Source organism: Cyphomyrmex costatus, unplaced genomic scaffold, assembly GCF_001594065.2.
Source record: "Cyphomyrmex costatus isolate MS0001 unplaced genomic scaffold, Ccosl1.0 scaffold116, whole genome shotgun sequence".
In the NCBI taxonomy this organism is placed as follows: domain Eukaryota; kingdom Metazoa; phylum Arthropoda; class Insecta; order Hymenoptera; family Formicidae; genus Cyphomyrmex; species Cyphomyrmex costatus.
In genome coordinates, this window is record NW_017275130.1 from 1338836 (window position 1) to 1360051 (window position 21216).

A 21216-nucleotide genomic window follows, 5' to 3' on the forward strand; every position below is an offset into this window, starting at 1 on the left:
AATACTTTATAAAATGAAATAATTTGATATTTTACTCAAGGCCGATCATGTTATTTTTTTTTCTACAGATAGAGTGGAAATATATAAAATGAAATTTTTTAATGTATTTATGTATGTTTTTATATAATGTTCACTTTTTACTTTCCTATTCTGTGGAAAAGTCACAAACTTAATCAATATTTAGATCATAGTTGGATTCTTTATTTACATAAAACTAAAACTGGTAATTAAGAAATATTAAAATGCGACACTGTATTCTTTTAATACGAGTAAAAATTCGAACATGTGTAATACGTTATTTTGCGGAATATAATACTTCTCGTAATACTAAGTTAACAAATAATTCAAAGAAATTACACGATTTGTGGCAAGGTGTGTGTTATCTCCATGGCTTGATACATTGTTAAATACTAACACTTTGCAAATTACATCAGGACGAGAAGCAACCTGATACAGTATTACGTTGCTTTTCGCTCTAATGAGTGAATTGTAATGTTCACGAAACGTTGGCATTTAACAATTTATCAAGCCATGGAGACAATTCGCAAATCGCATGGCTTCTTGAAAGAAAATATTTTGAAGAAAATGTGGAAGGCTCAAAAGAAGCACAATTAAATAATTACAATTAGACGAGAAAATACATGTAATATCAACATTTTAGAAGAAAATACACACTTATTTCATTTGAAACAAATATTTTAACAAAGAAAATTATTACTTACTTTTCTGTGTGCTCGTACCTTTAAATTAAAATACCGTGCCGAATATATTCCGTCACGTGAAACACAGACGTGCACTTATATGGACTCCACTACATATTGACCTGTACGCGGATTAGTATGCTCAGTAACATGGCAAAACTACTTGCCACGTCACGTTTCATATTCGAGATTGGCTTTTGACGCGTCGTACAAATCTTACAAGCGTCACGGTTTTATCAGCGTCGCACGGTAATGCAACTCCACGGTAGGGTGAGCCGTAAAGAGATACGTCTGCATTGTAAGGGAAATGAGACAAGATATCTTTATACTTCAAGTGAAATAATGATCTAGACGGAACATTCTAGACTGATTAAAAACTACTTGAATCATTGATTTTAAGAGACTTATTATTTATATATTGTAAAATATTATTTTTTATTAATAATGTTCCATGTAATTAAATAACCAATGTAAGAGAAATCAGGTTTCATGTTAAAAGTATTCTAGTCTATTTTTGAGATTACTTCTAAGCGAATGAAAAAAAAATTTTCGCCTATTTTTCGTAAAAAATAAAATTTAAAAATCGATCTATTTTTATCTTGAAACTTCCATCACATTGCAAACAATGTAAATCGTCAACTTGGAAGCTGTTTCCAAGCTGCTGCTTCGTGAAATCAAGGTTGATGACCTTGCGCTTGTCGCGGACTAACAGCCCTCGAGTTTTGTACAACACGTCTACGAGACATCGTTGCGGCACGAAGAGAACTAGATAAGGGGAAAAGAGGGCGTGTGTTGGGGATGCGGGTGGTTTTGCGGGGGTCGAGACGACGCCGCCGTGGGGTAACCCGCGCGTTGACGCTCGCCCGAAACAGAGGGTGGCTTGCATGGGCATCGAAAGAAGAGTGCATGATTGGGAGAGAGAGAGAGAGAAAGAAGTAAAGATAGAAAAAGGGAAACCGATGGTTATATTTGGACTGCTTGGGATGCACTATAGGTTTGTGACTATTGAACTCTGCAGTGTTTTATAGATCAGTAAATTGCATAGAACGTCTAATTGTATAATCAATTATATATAAACGGAATTATTTTCTACAACACTATATTTTATATAATTATATTTATTTTAAATAGAAATTATTTTCAAACCAGAGGTATTGTATAATGAAACGAAGATATTATATAATGCAAATAAATGACTTCCATCATTATGCTCATCATATCGCTATTTTAAACTAATTTAATTTTTTACATTTTATTTTGATATGCTAATTAAAGTATTATATATATACAATTAGTAATCTGATGATTTGTAATCTGATCTAATTTGTATAGTTTGATCAATTTATACCCTCTATCATTAACCGTAATTTCACGCTTTTCCAATATATTTGATAATATATAAATTAATTTAACTAATTTAATGTAATGAGTCTGATGTCTTCTTTTGAGGGTTTTGAATAGTTCTTCAATTATTTCATCAAATATTCTCGCGCGACCTGAATTCATGATCCTAATTGATATAAAAAAGTTATCAGTGCATGATGAAAACGAAAATTTAAAACTTTACATACTTTCGGACTTTTCATTTTTAATTAGCACTTTACTTTTTATTTATTTATTTTTTTAATGTTAGAAAGTCTAGAATCCTCAGAAAATTTTTAGAGAAGATCCAGAGAACACTGTTTATTGTACTAAAATTTAAAAAATCATTCCAGAATTGTGTAATTAATTTTAACGCTAAATGCTGGATGAAGGTAAACGGGAGTTGCTTTTTGCGAAGTCGTTGTTTAATCTGAGATATTTTGAACCAGTGTGATTACAACGTATATATTTTAATGCTGTGGCATGCGTCCCATGTGCACAGTGTACGCGCGATGGTTGGTACGTTTCCGGACCCATCAATGCATTGCCATGGAAACGGCACCGCTGCTGTACGTTGTGCCATATATCGTCACGTTGCGCCGCTTTAGAACGGCAGGCTAGTTTCAAGGGCACTGCTCTATCATGCCTTAAGGAGTGCAAGGACGATCAATATCCCTTTGCACCCTTATTTCCATCGTTCCCATCAGTCTGCCGAATATCTTCTCACGTCAGCAATCGCGTATGTAAACCATTATGTTACTCTCCCCCTTGATCCAGAAGATCCGTTAAGCAGGGTGTCGCATAGCTATCTTCCATCTGTGTATGTTTTCAAGAGAAAATTATACATTTCTTCATCGCTTTTAAATGTCACGATTACTTATCTGATTTGTGCACGAGAATAAGTTAATGAAATTCCACAAGTGCTCAAAGTAAAACTATTCTATGCCAGATTAACGTAATGTATTTAATAAAAAGAAAGTTCGAATACGCTTGACATTTCCTCGCCAGGATTGTGAAGTGAGATTGCGTGCGTGGCTGAAAGCCAATTGTTATGCTTGGAAGTACGTACTCGTTCAAATGACAATGCAGAAAGTGTTGAGGAGGTATTTATGCGGCGTCAACACGAAATCGATCGCTTTAAAAGTGGCACGGTTTAACATGTAGCCCCTTTATATTTCAGGAAGCACGCGGAAGAGGGAGGAATGAGGAGATTCACCCGGTGACCTCGTGCCGCGCGCGGTAATGCTACTAGCAAACGGTGCTTCTATACCGACCATCGCCGGTGCTGTCGAGGAGGAGGACGAGTACGCGCGCAGCGAGGCAAACAGCGTGCATTACGATGGATACGTTACCGATCACACCGATCTGGCCTCGGAGGTCGATATCGACGAGTCCGAGTACAGGCGGGAGTTGCTTAATGACGTGAGTCGTTATCCCAAAATCGCTAGATGCCGTAACCAGAAATAAACCGTTTAATTATTCGTCACTTTCTAGTTATTTGTCAAAATAACTGTCATTTTTTAATTCACGTCATTTATCGTAATCAGTCCATAATATTATCTTGGTTTTTTTTAGAGACATGAATAAGTAGATTTTGTATTATAAAATATTGATGGATAATTAACTTTATGTTCATATTCAAGGCATCTTTTTGACATTAATTTTGATAAATATGATGACTAACGTGAATTTTTCTATTGCATTACAGAAGTGGCGAATGCTCTTCGACAAGGTGTGTATAATTGCATTACTTTGAGTTTTGATGTTTATCTGTTTTTGGTGAACACTAAATTTCGATTGGCCACTGTTCCAGTTCGATCCGGAGGGTTTTGGAGAGATACCGCTGGAGGACTTTCTGGCAGCCTTGAGAAGCCCCGAATGGAAGGCAGAGATACCGACGAACAAACGTGACATACTTCTAACCAGGGCGAAAGAGTCGCGTGTTGAAGCAGTTACTTTCCAGGACTTCGTCAATGTGGTGAGTTTGTAACTCTATTATTGCATGCGCATGACCTGTTACCTTATTCGAGAAATGCGATATCTGACATAATTTCAATATTAAACGTAAAATCAATAGGATTTATTAACGGTCGCGTATAATATGCAAAATTTATATTATTAATTAAACCATTTATTCACATTTTTGTAAAGATTATATTTAGATTCAGAATAAAAAAAGAGTTTTATATTAAAATCCTTAAGTCTGTGGATATTTAATGGTTTGATATATGGTATAAAATACATTTATTTTTATTCTAATATTGAACGAAATTTTAACTAACGTTATCAGATTATATCTATTTGAATTTGTCTTTTATTACTATATTTATTTTATAAAAAATTTAATACTGTAACAAGATATCTAATTTGTGCACGGATGGCAAATTTTCCGACAAATGTGCTTGATCGTAAAAGCGGATGGTTCTGCAGTATGCTGTCCGCTCGACTGTGAAACGCTCGCTCGATAGGGAAGAACGACATGAAATCATTCATTTAAATAAAAAAGATTCTTTTTACATGGCTTCCTATAGTTCGTTTTTTTAAAATTAGGTTTATATATATAGAAACAAAAAATATAAATTATATTAGTATTAATATCAAATATTACGATGCAACAGTATTTTATTAACAGGGACTTCATTTACCTTTTGTTAACTTAACAGAGATCTATTTTGCCTGATAAATAATAACGATTTTACCAATTTAATTTTTTTACATTTTATTTCTTTGAAAGAAATAATGCATATAATATAAACAAAATACAGTAAAGTAGCAGGAATTTTCCAAAATGTATTACAAACATAAATTAATATTTAATATATATACATAAATATATAAATTTTATGAAAATATTGTACGTAAAATAAAATAATTCCATTTTTATTTATTTTTAAAATTATTAATTACTAAAGGCAGAAAGTACATTTATCTTGTCTCGACTATAATATCATCTTTAATAGTTAATATAAGTTTATTCTAGATGGAGTCACTTTCAAGATTTGAAAGAATTTTTATTTCTACATAAAATAGAACAACATTATTCTTCAAATAATTTTTTTACATATGAAATTGATAAAAAAGGTTGGATATTTTGCGAAATATCTAATATTTTATATCTCTTTCCTAAATTATTTTAGGAATTATTTGAAGAATAATGTTATTCTATTTTATGTAGAAATAAAAATTCTTTCAAATCTTGAAAGTGACTCCATCTAGAATAAACTTATATTAACTATTAAAGATGATATTATAGTCGAGACAAGATAAATGTACTTTCTGCCTTCAGTAATTAATAATTTTAAAAATAAATAAAAATGGAATTATTTTATTTTACGTACAATATTTTCATAAAATTTATATATTTATGTATATATTGGTACAATCTCATAGAATATTTATCTTTCCATAATTATAATGTACATCAATAATGTTTAAAAGAATGAGAGAAGAAAATAATTTATTATATTTATAACTCCACTAATTTTTCTGCAATACGCATACACATTTATTTTTAAATAATACTATATAATTTTTGTATAAATTAATTTTTCCGTTATTTCACACATAAAAGGATTAAAGTAATCGAAATGCGATATAAATTGTAGTTATGTTTTATAAATGTTAGAAAAAAATATCATATGTTTCTATTTTAATGATTTTGTATTTTATTTCTATATATAAATTATATAGCAAAATCGAGAGAGACTATAAATATAATATTAAAAAATCATATAGGATTTTTTTTAAATAAAGATACTTTTAAATCTATATAGGAAATACAACTTTAATAAACATATCAAAGTTATGTATATTTGAATACGTCCTCTCGAAATAGAAAAATTTTGATTTGAAGCATTTTTGTCAATAAGCCTTAATCTCAAAGGTATTCGAGAAATCGATGGAAGTATTGTTATTCATACGCAGGATCATCTCTCATGTTATCTAGATTGTAGATAATCAGGACACGATATATAGTAGTTGACACACACATGCGTGTCTCTTTATACTTTCCTCTTTACTTTGTGCATACTACTTATACCGCATATGTTTCATTTGAGAATCGAGATGGGAAATTTGCGACACAATATAATCTGCTTAAGAGGCCGCGTCGGAATTTACTTTGGAGCACACTCGATTTTCATCGGTTTCTGCGAAAGCCGGATCGCGATCGTAGAGACGGTCGATGAAGAGAAGGTTTACGGTAGTTAAATGATGTTATTCTAACCGCGGCGGAATGTCTCATTGTCCGTCTATTTGTCAACCTGAAAAATGTGGGCCTCGGGCCGGATTTCACTGATCCTACCAAACGACAATGACCGCGGGCAAGGAAACGCGGCTAGAAACTGACAGATAAATATCGGCACAATGATAATCTCAACGTTTAGAGGCACAGCGCGCCGACGGGTGGGCTTTTGTTCGCGCTTAAACTCGCTGACAAGTTTTTGGTGGTTTTCTACACGAGCTCCCTTTCGCTCGTGATCCCGGGAAGATAAACGGGTCTGACGTTGAGAGGCGGAAAATTGTTCGTGCACATATCGAGACGATCCAGAACGCGAGCTAAACGACGCGTAACAAGAGTCTCGACAAGATTTGACAAAATCAACCGTGAGATTTTTTTGTCATTAACTACGCAACAAGAATAATGTCACTGTCCTTTTGTGAATCATGTCTCCGTATGATTTTAATAAGATTGCTAAACGCAACAACACAAGGACTTTCGGCCCATCTTGCCGCCTTAACGAATAAATGTGGCGTAAGCTTTTAGAAATTGGCTCGAGGCTACTCATTCATAAGAATTTACAAAAGGTAGCAGTAAAGTCTACACAATTTCCTATGACCTATGGAATGGACAGTCGGAGACTCTCTGAAAATACTTTTTGTAAATTAGAAAATGCAATGAATTTTGGCTGACGGTCAGATGAAGACTAATATCTCAATTTACTACGAATGTAAGTCTAGAGGCAGGTTCTCTGAAAAAAATTAATAGCTAGGTAGACAGTCTAGATCTATCTAACATCGTTATCGCGATTCTTGATGTATTCGATCATTTTGGAAGGTGCAACCTTCTTTCGTGACTCAAACATGCTTGATTTATACGACTTGAACAGGCTATCTTTTTATACTCTTAATTTTACAGCTTTTTCATTTATTCTAATATATAAAACAAGTATAATTATTTAAAAACTATTCAATTATTAACGTGGAATTTGAATTAATCATCCTTACATGTTGCTTATATAAACACTATTATCTATTTATTTGTAAAAGTTTTACAAAATCTTAATATCGAAGTTATTGAAACTTTTTCCAAGAGAATGTTTACATCGTAAACCCTTTTATTTACGCGTTCTCACATCCCATCATTATTTATATGTATCACGAAATCGAGAGAGGCCTTTTTTCGTTATAGGCTAATCCGATTTATCTAGTTTCCGTGGCGTACCTGCTTTATATTGACAAAATTCATTTGGGGATTATCGACTGATCCTCGCTTTGTAAATACTTGATCCAAAAAGGAGACCACTAGATTTCTTTTCTCACTTCGATTTGTATATTATGAATACTCTTGGAAGGTATTCATAATATTAGTTTTTTCTAATCTCCAATTTTGACTGAAGCATATTTTTACACACACATATACATATATATAAGTATAATGAATTAATAGTGAACAAAATTCATTTCGTTAAATTAAGAAAAGAAAATTTATGCAATGATAATAAAGTCGCTTTATTGCAACGAAATAACAATTTAATAAATAATTTAATAATTAAGACAATTGAAAAATAATTCTGTAATAGTTAATAGTTTTATTGTTATATTGTTATTTTTATGTCTACAACATTGACTATATTTTCAAAAATTACTATTATTTTTTTGTAATAATTCGAAATATAGGTATTATAAAAGTATAAATTCTTCCTTAATCTTTTAAGATTTCAAATTTAAATACATACTTTGAAAGCTCGCGTGTTGTCAGCCGCAGAAATCTTTGCTTCATTTTACCGCAGGATGTAATATACTATAATAGGATTATACCTGCAGGTGGCTGAAGGCAGTAGCAATTATTCAGAAGCGAGGAATCGCAAGTATTCTCGGTACGTTGCTATAATTTATGGTTGGCGTTGCCAAATGGCGGCAACTAGGATTTCCTCGCATGCACCGCATATTGCATTGTATAGCTTACGTACACTTATTCTGCACGATTATATAATAATTTCATTTGTCATTAATGTAGACATGAAAATTAAAATATCTAAGCATAGCATTTTTTGATAATAATTACGTTAAAGTCAAGACAAGCAGGATTATCATACAAAAATTATTCTATTGAAAAGTTTGAATTTTTCTGAGATGTTAAATATATACATATACTTATATGAATATTTAAGTATTTAAAATCATTTTTGAAAAAAAGCTGTAATATTGTATAATGAAATATGATAACTAGAGGACAGACTAAAGAATAAATACATTCGATAATAATTGATAATAATAATTATCTATAAATATCCGTTTGAGGTTATTAATTTTTATTATTACTATTGTTTACCTTTAATCACTATATACACAACAAGGGTAGGTTTTTGATCGTTTTATTTTCGAATTCCTTTGTTGAGCCATTTCCACAGCGTGTTGGCACGGTTTGTCGCAATCTCTCGATTTTTAACGATCCATACGGTCGATTTCCCAGCGGGCGGCTTGTTCAACACGCGATAAGATCGAATTATCCCGCGGTGCACCCACTGCCCCGTTTCGCCCGTTAAGTGCACGGCCATTTGAACTTTAGCTCGTACTTTGGGTGTGCATACACGAAGGCGGAATTTCTGAGGAGCGAAAGAGAAACACGGCCAATGGGAGGAGGATTCGTGCCGAAGCTGCGATTAGCAATTAGTCCGGACGGAGGTGGTCACTCCATGTTTGCACAGCGCGGAACCGTTAATTAGCGAGAGAGACAGAGAGAGAGAGAGAGAGAGAGAGAGAGAGAGAGAGAGAGAGAGAGAGGCATGGTTCGCGCAGAAACGGATTGGAGCTAGAGTGATAGAGGCAGAGGACGCTCTGTCGGCGCTTAGGTGGCCTTTGCCAGAGTTTCGGCAAGTCGTTGATTCCCGTACGATCGCGGTGGTCCTTCGTCTCTTTCTGTTCCTTTTCTTCCTTTTTTCTCCTCGTGTCTTCTCCAACCCCCTACTCTGTTGAGGTAATTTTTTCCTCACTCCCCGCGCGTCACCGCCACCGGCTCGCCGCCCTTTTGCTCTTCCCGGATATCAATTATGTCCCCGTGGGCCGCACGTTGCGACGGTGGACCCACCGGTGTGTGTCTCTCACCTCCATGAAGGGGGCCCCGGTGCTCGCCTCGTTATCCCTCGCCGTGGGCGTCGAAATCCCTGTGTAAGGTCTCTCAGGAGCTACAAAGTGCAATTTAAGAAAATCCTCTCCTCTCTCGTCTCTACGGCTCGATCTCGTTACACCCTCTCGTCTCGTTTCTACCTCGCGTTCCCTCGTTCTAGCGATAAATCCCGTAACAGTCGGTATCCTTCAACGCCTTCGACGACTTTTGATTCTTTTTTGAGTCGCTCAGCTGTTAACGCAACGAGTAAATTGAAATCTTTGTAACGTGAATTTAAGAATATTGCGTTTGCGTTTTATATGAAATACTGTACAGAATATTCACCGAATTTATAATAATATTAATTTTTTATTTTTAGCGTAGCGCGGGATCATATTTTTCAATATAGTAGTAGTGAAAGGCAAGATTGTCCTTTTTCGCTCGTCTCTTTGTTCCGTTTCTCCGCTATCGTGCAAAAGGACGAAGTATTCCGCGCGAGGCGGACCGACCTACGACCCCATTATACACAAGGACCCCAGACGGGACGCGTGATTCATAATATTAGATTTGAGTCGAGACCGAATAATGTAAACGCCACGTAGAAGGGCCTTATATACATGAGTGTCCTGTTGGAATAAGCGCAAGGGGCGTCACGTTGGCGGCGAATGCAACAACGTTGTGGACGACGCCAACGAAGACGACGACGACGCCATCAGGAACCCCGCAGCCACCCACACCCACGTCGGCCCCTTAAATCTCCATTCTCGGGCGCGCCTCGATCCCTTTGAGCCTCCTCTATGCCCTCTGACAACGACCCCGGGATCCTTCGTCCTGCACACATGTAAATACGTTCTATCTGAAGGTAATTTAAGCGACGACTATCTTTCGTTATTCGTACATCTGTGTGTATTCTAAATGTATGAAGACGTTGCATTATTAAACCTTTGAAAAGTACGTCTTTTAGTAAAAACGAAATCAGCTTTGAATTTAATTTTTCTCTGCGCTAGTCACGGATTGCAAAGTTACGCATCACTGCTTATTGTTATATGCTCTCATTTTTAGTTTTATCATTAGATTGCCGATTAGATTCTTTTAAATTCTGGATATTGAAAAATACCCAGCGAACGCTCACAGTGACATTACATCAATATTATAATTGTTCACTGAACAAATATAATATCGTATAACACACTGTACAGATAATTACATTGTTGAGTAGAAAATGATAACATTGATGTATAATATTACTATTAGTTTGTGTAACAATAATATATACATATTAGAAGTATAAAATGTTCAATTATATTTTAAATACTTTTACATGAATTTTTCATTTGTTATTCTCACGAGAACTCAATAACGGTAACTCGTTAACTTCATCGAGCGTGAAGTCACACATTGCGTCCGGGGTGATACCTCATCATTGTTACGATTGTAGAGGTAGATTTGTCACTCGAAGCTAATTGTCCGGTAGAGTCTCATATAGTTACTCGGCCGCCGTGTATTAGTGCATCAGAGCGGTAACGACAAGATTCCCCTATTAGAGGCAATTGGCTCACACCGTCCCGTTAAAAGCATTCTTAAATATGCGAGCTTATCTATGCGGATCGAAGACGCATGGTTAACGACTCCGTTCACATACCTTTCCTCCTCTTGCGTACGAGAACGATCGACATAATGTCGTTACAGGCTTCCAGGCGACGGTATCCCGTCCTGAGAACATTCGTTTCGTACGTAGCCACGGCGTAACATCGTCAAGGATCGTGGAATTAAGAGGAGATGCATCCTCCGCCGTCATTACGTCTCTTCGTTGGCGCGTTATCGAGTCGCCTGATCTCGCTCGACCACACTTCATCCCGCTCGACCTAAAAGTCTAAACGGCTTCTAATTAGGGGGACAGTCGAAACAAAACATGCCCAATCTCGGCAACACTTGAGATAAGTTACACGGGTCCGACGAGTCGCATACCACCTCGAGTACGACGGGCGAGCTACGATTTCCCGCTTTCTTTTTTTTGCGGTCCGGTTGATATCGATTTTGTTGTCTGATATCCTGCGACGCGTTTTTTATTTAACGAAAATATTGCTCCATCTCGTATCTTTCGCGCGTTCTTTCGTCTCACAATTTACGTACGTCGCCGCGCGTATTTATCGTACTCAGTGAAGGAATTCCTTAGCTTTAATTACGCGCTTCGTACTTGATGGATCGAAGCCAAGTTTGCTCGTTGGGAATTATTATTCTTCGTGTACCGGACTTCGTCGATATTTCTACGTGTGCAGAACGCATTGTGCATAGTGGATTAATTAGCGCTTCTCGGAAGAGTATTTTACGACTGACAAGCCAGACGTGCGCCGCTGGCATATTATCTGTCTCTTGATCCCGCAACACGATGCTTCTCGAGAAATAATTTGCAAGGTAGACAAGTCGCTTGCTTAATTATTATCGCATGTATCGGCCACTTGCCTTGTGCGCTGCCAACCAAGATAAATCGAGGGTATTCGCCGCTTCGAGATCTTTTTATTCTTTTTTAGAGACTCATCGTTTATACGATAGCAAGAATGTAGATAGGACTTGTTTGCAATCCAAATATCCAAATATCCCATTTGAAGCATATTAATAAATTATGAAACACTTAGTCTACAGTAATGCATTAAACGTTGCATTAAAAAATTAAAGTGTATCGTCATTTGAATTTATAATTAATATAAACTAATCTTAAACATACTTCTAAAATTAATTAGTGTAAACGATGAAAATAATCAAATTCTTGCCTAATCAATTTCTTTCTTAACTGGAAATTAATTTTTATTGTATATATTATATATACATACATTATATACTATATGTATTATTTTTGGAAATAACTTCTATTAATATCGAATAGGTTCTGTTGTAGTTGCTGTTAATAAAGAATAATATTATATAATCAATCCCATGGTACGATATTGAGTTTGTTTCTCAATCACAAATTTTTTTACCTAACTCGATAGATGAATACTTGACATTCTAGGGCGTGCTGCCACCTGTTGGGTGGTTGTAGATACCGAGGATTGTACGGTGTCGCCAACTGACGAAGGGTAGGAAAGATCACTTGAGATGTATGTTCCCTTTTTTCACAGCTTTTCGCTCAACCCCGATCTTATGGACGTCACCTTCTCGTATAGGATGCCACAGGTGTTATAACCAGTAAAGTTTTTCGTACTCCGGATTACTCACGAGTTCGTTTCGCTTTTTAGTTGCTCATACTGCTGGAAAAGTAAATAAATTTAAAGTTCTCGGATTTATTCAAAATCTCGCGTTTCTTTTATATTCGAAGATCAATAATTGAACTGCACGGTAACTACTATATGTTATATTATAACTATATATTTAAATGACTTATTAATATTCTTCTTAAATAATTTAATTATGCATTGTATTTTTAGAAGAATTACAATCAGTCGCGTAATTTTTTCTGTCGCACCTGTTGCATTTTATCGAATATCGTTCTTTAATTTAGATAATTGTCCATCACGGTAAAACGGGTCAGTATAAAAACCATTTAATTATTAATCCAACATATAGTCTATTCTGGCAAATATATTATTATCTTTAAGAAGACAAACTGTTGACATTCTGCGATTAATGGACGATAAACCACTGCGCGGTAGATTTCCGGCAATGACTTAACAATGCGTAGCTAGATATTTTATCATCCCTTACATTTACGCACTGACGTTCTGTCCGAAGGCTTCGGTGATCAATTATTTTGTTCGGTCGGTCGATAATAGCAGGTCGTAATATGGTCCATCGGCAGAACTGAACGTAGCCATCTGTTGTCGGCACGGTGTGCGATAAAACAAACAGCTTGCCAATTACCGAACCGAGCTGATTTCGGTGCCGCTCGACATAATTTGGAGGCCGCCGTGGAGGACAAAGGCGGCCCGTTTCCACCACGCCCACCATCGTTAAGTTTCACAACGAGTAGCTACCACGATCTACCACTACTACTATCACCTACTGCAGTCGCACCTTCGTTGCACCCTTCTCACTTGGTATCTCTATTTATGTTGCACAAGCCACAGCTTCTCCCGGGCCGGCTGTCCTTTTGAACCGCTGCTGGACAGGGGCTGCACTATTCGAGATCCAAAACAATGTCCGGGTAGTTTCGTTAGCAGAAGTATGACGTTCTTTCACGGTTAAACTTATAAGTTATTTTGATATATATACATAAAGAATTTAATTTTTTGTTTTTTGAGTAACATTTAATTGAAAACTTTGTATAGATATCAAATAACCAAAACTTAAAATTGGCTTATTAAATTTATCAATTATAATTATCTCTATTAATTATTATAGAAAAATTTTGCTTGAATTGTTAAATTATTTTTCTTACGTAATTTCTTCCGTGGTTAATCGTTTTCTGACTTTTATATATCTATATATTTAAAATTTAGATTTTATGTATCATTTTTTCATCATTTATATTTCTTTTGTCGCGAGAATTATTTTCTTACTTTAATATATTTAAAATTTAATCCTTACTCATCGTTAACCGTATGTTCAGAAATATGCATAAGACGCGTGTGACAGAAAAATTAAAAAATTCAAGTTATTGTCGAAAGAAAAATGTACTACGACCCTTTTCGTATTTTTCTATAAATCACATCATCGTTATGTCTGCTCACGTAGTTCATGTACGATCCAAGTTTTATTCTTGTCGTCACGATTCCAGAGTTTTCTTCCTTTCATAGAAATCTTTCACGACACTAAAGTCCATCACATTAAACTATAAAACTAATCGATGTAAATATTTTGCTATAAATAATTTTTATTTATTTATTCCATCAATATCTGATTACGCCTAGAGTGGTAAAGTCTATTATTTTTCTTTTAATTTAATATTATAATATATTTCATCTGTTTATTTTTCGAGAACAATGAATATTTCTGTCCGTTTCGGTCTTTTGAGAAAACTCTGTTTTATGAATTTAAGAGAAGCTTAATTTTGACAGAATGTGACAGAACGTTCTAATCTTCTTTTCCTTTGATGCTAAGGTGCAAATTTTGGTCAAACGCATTCTTTGCGAAACTATTGCACATTAAGTAAGCAAGATTTAGAGTCCGTGACGAAGGGATAGCAAAAGCAACAGTAACCACCCGTCGTGCGCTCTTCGACGATCGCATTGTCACGCTGTTAAAATAGCCGTATAACGCATTGCCTTATGGTTATGGCTTATGGCTACAGAATCAGCTTAACTTATTCCGAATCACGAATTTGCCATTGTGGCTTTATAGGCGAGTCCGACTAACCAGCGGCACGATCGCATTTTATACTGTAAATCTATGTTTTTAACGACGTATCCCGAATGAACATCGCGGGCGGTAGAATCGCAGGTATCGAAAGCGCTAGATACGTGCTCGGGAGATGCCGACCTCCTTGCTCGATTGGGATCGTCTTGTCTCAGGATCGTTTGCGGATCCTCGCAAGTCTGTGGATAAAGCGGCGAGGAGCGTGTACAGGCAAGGGAATCGTGGTACACCTGAGCGACGGATTGGGGAAACATGCGGGACGACCGCGTAAACCGTAGATGACGATCGGGAGAAGGCAGGCAGTGGTTATGTGCGAGCAGACGGGTGGATGGTTCGGATCGATTCGACTAAGGGCGACGAGGAAGTCGTGAGAATTGCCAGAATGCCGTGCGTGCCCGTCGCACACTCCTGAGGATTACTCGGGATACAAGCGCCGCGGGGAATCCGCAATCCATATAGCCCCGCTTACCGCTCCGTATCGCTGGTGCATCCAGAAGCGCGACCATGTACCTGCTGATGCTCATCAGGACTTGCGTGCCCTTCGCTCGTTTATATTTCACTCAGAGACATCGCGCCGGTCTCAACCGGACTCTTTACGACCTGCAACCAAAATGTTTTCTCTCTCGCGACGTGTCTAATTTATATTTCGACCGGCAGCATCTTATCAATTATCAATTGCAACCGTGCGAGAGACGCGTAATCGGAACATTTGTCTAGTTATTCTTTCTTCTTGTATTCAGTGTTATTTTAACTATCTTTATCTACATCTAGTTATCTATATGGATTAAAGTTGCCGAGATCATCTAAACTATTGAGTTAAACATACAGTAGATATCTATAATAATTAAACTCTTTATTGACAGGGTGGATTTTCAGAATGTATTTAGATCAGGAAAAGGTGGAGTCGGATTCGGTCTTTTTCATCTAATCAATATACAAACTGAGTAAAGAACGTAAATGATGAATATATGAAGCTTCCTCTTTTGTTCATTTATCGATGAAAAATACAATAAAGTTATTAATAACTTTAAATAATCTCTTTACCTAACGAAACCATGGATCATATTTGACCCCTGTTTTTATCATTAATAATTATTTTAATTCTTAATAAATGCAAGAAAAAAATAAAATCAGATTTTTTGATACATTATCATCTATTCTTTCGAGAATTAAATGTTTTTTTACTCGCTGGAGGCACTTACAGGTGTATGGAAGGAAGTCGATTCTGGGCAATCACCGTAGCTACCGCGCTCCAATTATCCGCAACTGCAGTTTCGTGCGGACGTATATATAACTCAGTTTTACACACATATACGTCGTTTTTACTTGCGCGAGCGTTACGATCAGGAACGATCGAGGCAGATTTTCGCATTTACAGCGAACTCACCGCGGGTTGTTTCGCGGTACGAATCGATCAGCGACCAATTATCGTTCGGCCGAGTGGGCACTTACTGCCGCCTCGTTAACCTGTAATCATCGGCGAGGCGGTAAAAGTTTTCATTGCTATTAAAATCGTCCCTTCTTCTCTGACTTCCGTTAATTCAATTGTACTTTTCTCTCACTTTATTTTACGATTAATTATTTCATTTATCTGTTCCTTTCATGCCTAAATCTTTTCAGTCGTTGATTTTAAACAATAATTCGTATAATTTTATAAATTGAATTGTGCATCTACATTTTGAATAAATAAATAATCTTGGATTGATCTTAAAATAATTTAACGATTATTCTTTTCTTTCGTATTTTGCAAATAAAAGTATTTACCGCACATAGCGTTAAGAATTGTCTGAAATCGACATATGTGTCGATCAGCAAGCAAATGTGGTGTCTTCCTGTTTTGTCGTGTCTTTGGCAGCCACAAAACCATTTGTGTTTCCACGGATAAAGTCGCGCGTGCACACGAAGTGGCCGGAAAATAGCACGAGTGGTGGGTTACAAACCGCTCTCTCCCTCTCTTTTCTTACCTCCCGCTCCCATTCTCTTCAAGGAAATTGGCAGCTAGGTCGAAACCCTTTTGTCGTCGACGCGCTGCATGCACGACGGAGTAAACAGCTGCGAATGCCATTTCAATAACGGCTAAGCGTCTAGATAGAATTTTGGTGTCGGTCTGTATTCGAGCACACGTCCTTTGATCAGACGGCCGGTCCTCGAAAATGTAACCGCCGAGATAAACTCCACGGCTTTCTATACTTTTTCCTCGCCATCTATTTGCACAAAATATATTCCATTCGTTTTCACAATAGCCGTATTATTCAGCTCACGTTGTTAATCGAAAAATTAAAATTTTACTATCATAATTACAAAAAAACTAACCCGTTGTCTGAATTTTTTTAGTGAATTTTTTCGCGCAAAAAACGGAGAAATAATTTTTCAAACTATTCGAAACAACGTTCGAACGAGGGCCGTTCGAAATAATCCTTAAATAATAGTCAATTCCATGCTTGTGTTTCACTCGCATCTCGAATATCCGCGTGACATATTGCGAGTTTAGAAAAATGTCAAATTTAGAGCGTTAATGCTTTCTCGAATTTAATGAATATATCGGCCACGCTGGCATGGGTCTTTTTTCATGCGACCGTCGTTTATTACAGGCGGCTTTATATCGGCCGCTTTCATGCGCGTCCAAACGCGATGCCGCGCGTACGTATCACGCGGATCGGGAAACCGACGAAAAACGATGAAAGCCTATGAAAGCGAGCATTGTGGGTGGTTTCATGAGGGGTTTAGGATGGTTGAGAGCATGCGGGCGACGTGGCAAGGGGACGGGAATCCCATCTGTCGGCATTTTTGCGCCGACATTGTTCGCCTGTTTATATCGACACCGAACGAGATAGAGAGAAAGAGACAGACAGATAAAGACAGGATGGCGAAAAGGAGAGAGTGAGACGAGGAGAGAAAGAGAGCGTCTCGCTTTATTGCCATATTGGCATATTGCCGCGGATCCGCCAACGTGCGCTTTTTTTCATCTTTTTTATCTTCGCTGCACGCCACGAGAACGGCTGTACAACTCCACGGTGTGTATCGGACACACGCCGTCGACGACTCACCATGGTGAGTCTCCTCTCTGCACGCCGCGAATTTCGCCTGTTTCCATGCGACGACCAGTCACGACACTGCCGTCGCGTCGTAAATTTCAAACTGACGGACGATAGCCGAAGCGTATCGGAATATCGACGCGAACTTACTCCTTTTTCTCGTGGTTCCGCCGCCGCATGCGTCCGTCGACTCGATGTCGTCGAGAATCATACCCTGTATCGGACGTTTCCTTTGTCGTTCTTTTGCTATCGTTCACGGAAAATGCGAGATTTGAGCTCCTTTGCTAACGTAAAATAATTCTATACCATTCAGTAGTAGTGCATACAACAAATGAAAACGAACAATAGATTTTAAATGTCATTACCGCATAGATGGGGTTAAATACTGCTTTCGCTTTCGTTTGTCAAAATCTGTTTGATATCTCTCTTTAAATCTTTTGAATCTGCTGCTTTTGTTCAAGAATAAGCATATAATACTTTCACTCTTTTTTCAAGGCTTGTTAAAAAATTAATTAGAATTTAAAGATTATTAAATTACTGACAAAGTAAATATAAGTTGATTAATAAAAATAATTAACAAAAACAGCCAAACAGTTTCAGTTTGCTCCACATGCATTTTTCAATAATATTAAATAATAAATTATTATATAAAACACAAGCAATATAACACATCTTGTGAAGAATTTTAAAACCAATTAAATGACATTTTATAAGTAAATAACAATAAAATAAATGTTACATCGCGCGCGAGAATTCTGCAGATTAAAAAAGTAGGAAATGAAATAGAAAATCATGGAAGAAAATGCGTTTCGTACATTTACATGTAGTTCTCTTTATCCATATATAGACGGATCGAATGATCGATTTATTTGCTGTTTGTCTTTGTGTCGAGTGACAGCGGAATGGGTACACTTGATAAAGCTATCTATGTAGACGCCAGTTCTCCTCGTCGTGAGAGACAACACGCGAAGATTAATTTCCTTTCGGAACTTTCACCTCACCTGCATCGATAACTTGACATATAGTTTTACGTCGTTGATTATCGCAACATGACCGAAATTTCAAATATCTCTGAAAAATAATGCACGCAGAATGATATTATAAGACACGCGTATACATTTAACACTAAATTAAATAAATAGATTAAATAATAAATTGCATTAAACACAAGCTATTAACAATCGATATTTTTATTATTATAATAATATCTAATATAAAATATAAAATCTATTTAACATAATAATTCAGAGAATCACGTTTTTCTGATTCAAAAATTCATGTAATATTTTTTTTATGTTGTATTTCATGTTGTAATATCATTCCGATAAGAACTATATATTGAATGGAAAAGGGCTCGTGTTTTTTAGATCTCTTCTGATCAACCATTGTGGCTGTTAAGATCGACGCTGGTTTTTATGTAAGTTTTTGCTCACAGTTGTATGAGAAGTGCTGGCTGCTGCTCGTAACCCTTACGAGTCCAGGTGGGCTCGTGCTTGTTGGTAACAAGATACGGGGGTGGTTGGAAGTGTGTAGAGGAAAACGGGGAAGCATGGGGAGGTTGGTAGACGGGAGAAAAATGCAATGGTTAGAGAGAAAGAGTGGATATCGTAGCCCGGCTATACGCAACCTGCTTTCAGTTTGGCACTGATGCCCAGCTGTTCCTCTCGTTTTAGCTCCGGGCAAAGGATAGTGAAGTCTGCACTTAGCATTTACGAGTGGAAAAAGTCTTCCACAAGGACGTCTGTCCCGAAGGACGGAAGAAGAATAGATACCTTCTTCCATAATCCGCTACAATGCGAAAAATACGTATTGATGTACGACTTTGTTGAATACGTCGCACAATTCCATCGTCAGAGGGCAAATTAATCAATGATACGTCATTAAAATCATTAAATTATATTATCAAAAATATAGTTAAAATTTCTAAAGCGCTCTATAGATTAAATAACAATAGGTAATTATGTATTAATCGAGATATGTTGTATATAATATTAATATTTTATATGTAATACAATATTTAATAATCGTAACATATTGTGTGTTTATGGACTATATATGCAATATTTCGCGTAGTCAGGCATATATATGTATTACGTAAACAATTTTATTTCCTTTATTTTTGAATGTTATTCACTTGAAACACACAAATCTTTGAGATATAATTACGATAATTACATTTTTATAGAGAAAATAAGAGACAAACCTGAACATTTTGTTTCTAAATACAATGTTTCAAACTATGTGTGAGAAGTCTGCGCATTAACTTCTAACTTTATTTTTGTATAGTACATCTGAAATAACCCAAGTAAATCACAAGTCATAACATCAAAATAATGTCAAACTAATTGCGCAAATTTGATTATTAAAAATCATTTTTCAATCAATCAGAACTCATTTTGATGTCATTTTGACATTATTGTGTTCTACTTGAACTAATATTACCCTTGCACGTAATAAAACTATAATAATTTATCGGTTGTTTCTATAAATATTCATTAATGCGATATTAAACATTGAAATGCTAATTAAAGCATGAAGGAATTTCTCTATTAATTAATATTAGGGATATATATTAGTAATATTATTAAAATAAAGGACAAAATTGAATTTCGAAAAATAAATAAATCTGAAAGACAGCGATCAAATAAAGGACTATTCTTTGCAATAGAGGATGTCATCATAGAGTATAGTGCGCATTTACAAATATATTTACACCCTTTAAGATAACAATAGTATCATTAAATGTATCTACTGATGCACTCATACCGCATTCGCGTAAACCGCTAATAATGCTTGTATCCCCGAGATTTCCTACCGTTTCAAGAAGCAATAATTACACTGGAGATTTATTGAATAGACCCTCCATGGCGAGGCAATCGAGCGAATGCGAGAGAGGAGTGCACGATAAACAAGCTCGGCATATGCCTTTGTCTCTCGTCTAAAGATGTGAGACGAGATCGGTGTTATCGCATCTCGTTTCGTCTAGTTGAGATGGTAGATTGCGCGCTCGTTTTACTCGAGTCACCCCGTAGACGAGCGAAACTCTGGAGTTCAGCTCCATCGAATAAAGCGTCGAACAAATAATGCGGCTCCCCCCAGATGCTTCCGGTCTCTTATTTCACCGGATAGCCATCCGAACACGTGCCCCGTTTCCTTCTTCTGCTTCTCCTCCTTTTTCCTTTTCTTCTTCCGCAAGGAAGAGAGAGGGAGGGGATGAAGGATCGGTAGTAGTGAGAGCTCACCACTTCTCGTTCTCTTCTGTTACTACCTCATTGCATTCAATAATTTGATCGCAAATCAACTGTAAGCGAGGGTCGATACGCGGCGTTTTCGTCGAAAGATTTCCGTACGGCTGATCAGACACCCGTTAAATTCAATATCGCGAGCTTTTGTAACGCGTCAATTGCAGCGCGCCTTATTTTGATGATTGATATTCGTGTTATTTCTCTCTAAGTAAGAGGGATTCAATATGAGTGCAATATGAGTCGGGACGATTCTA

At 36.5% G+C, this 21216-nt stretch overlaps 1 pseudogene; it reads left to right on the forward strand.

The window, feature by feature from the left end:
• The first annotated feature begins 3305 nt into the window (after window positions 1–3305).
• Window positions 3306–13357, forward strand: LOC108778080 (uncharacterized; annotated as a pseudogene).
• Window positions 13358–21216: the final 7859 nt, after the last annotated feature.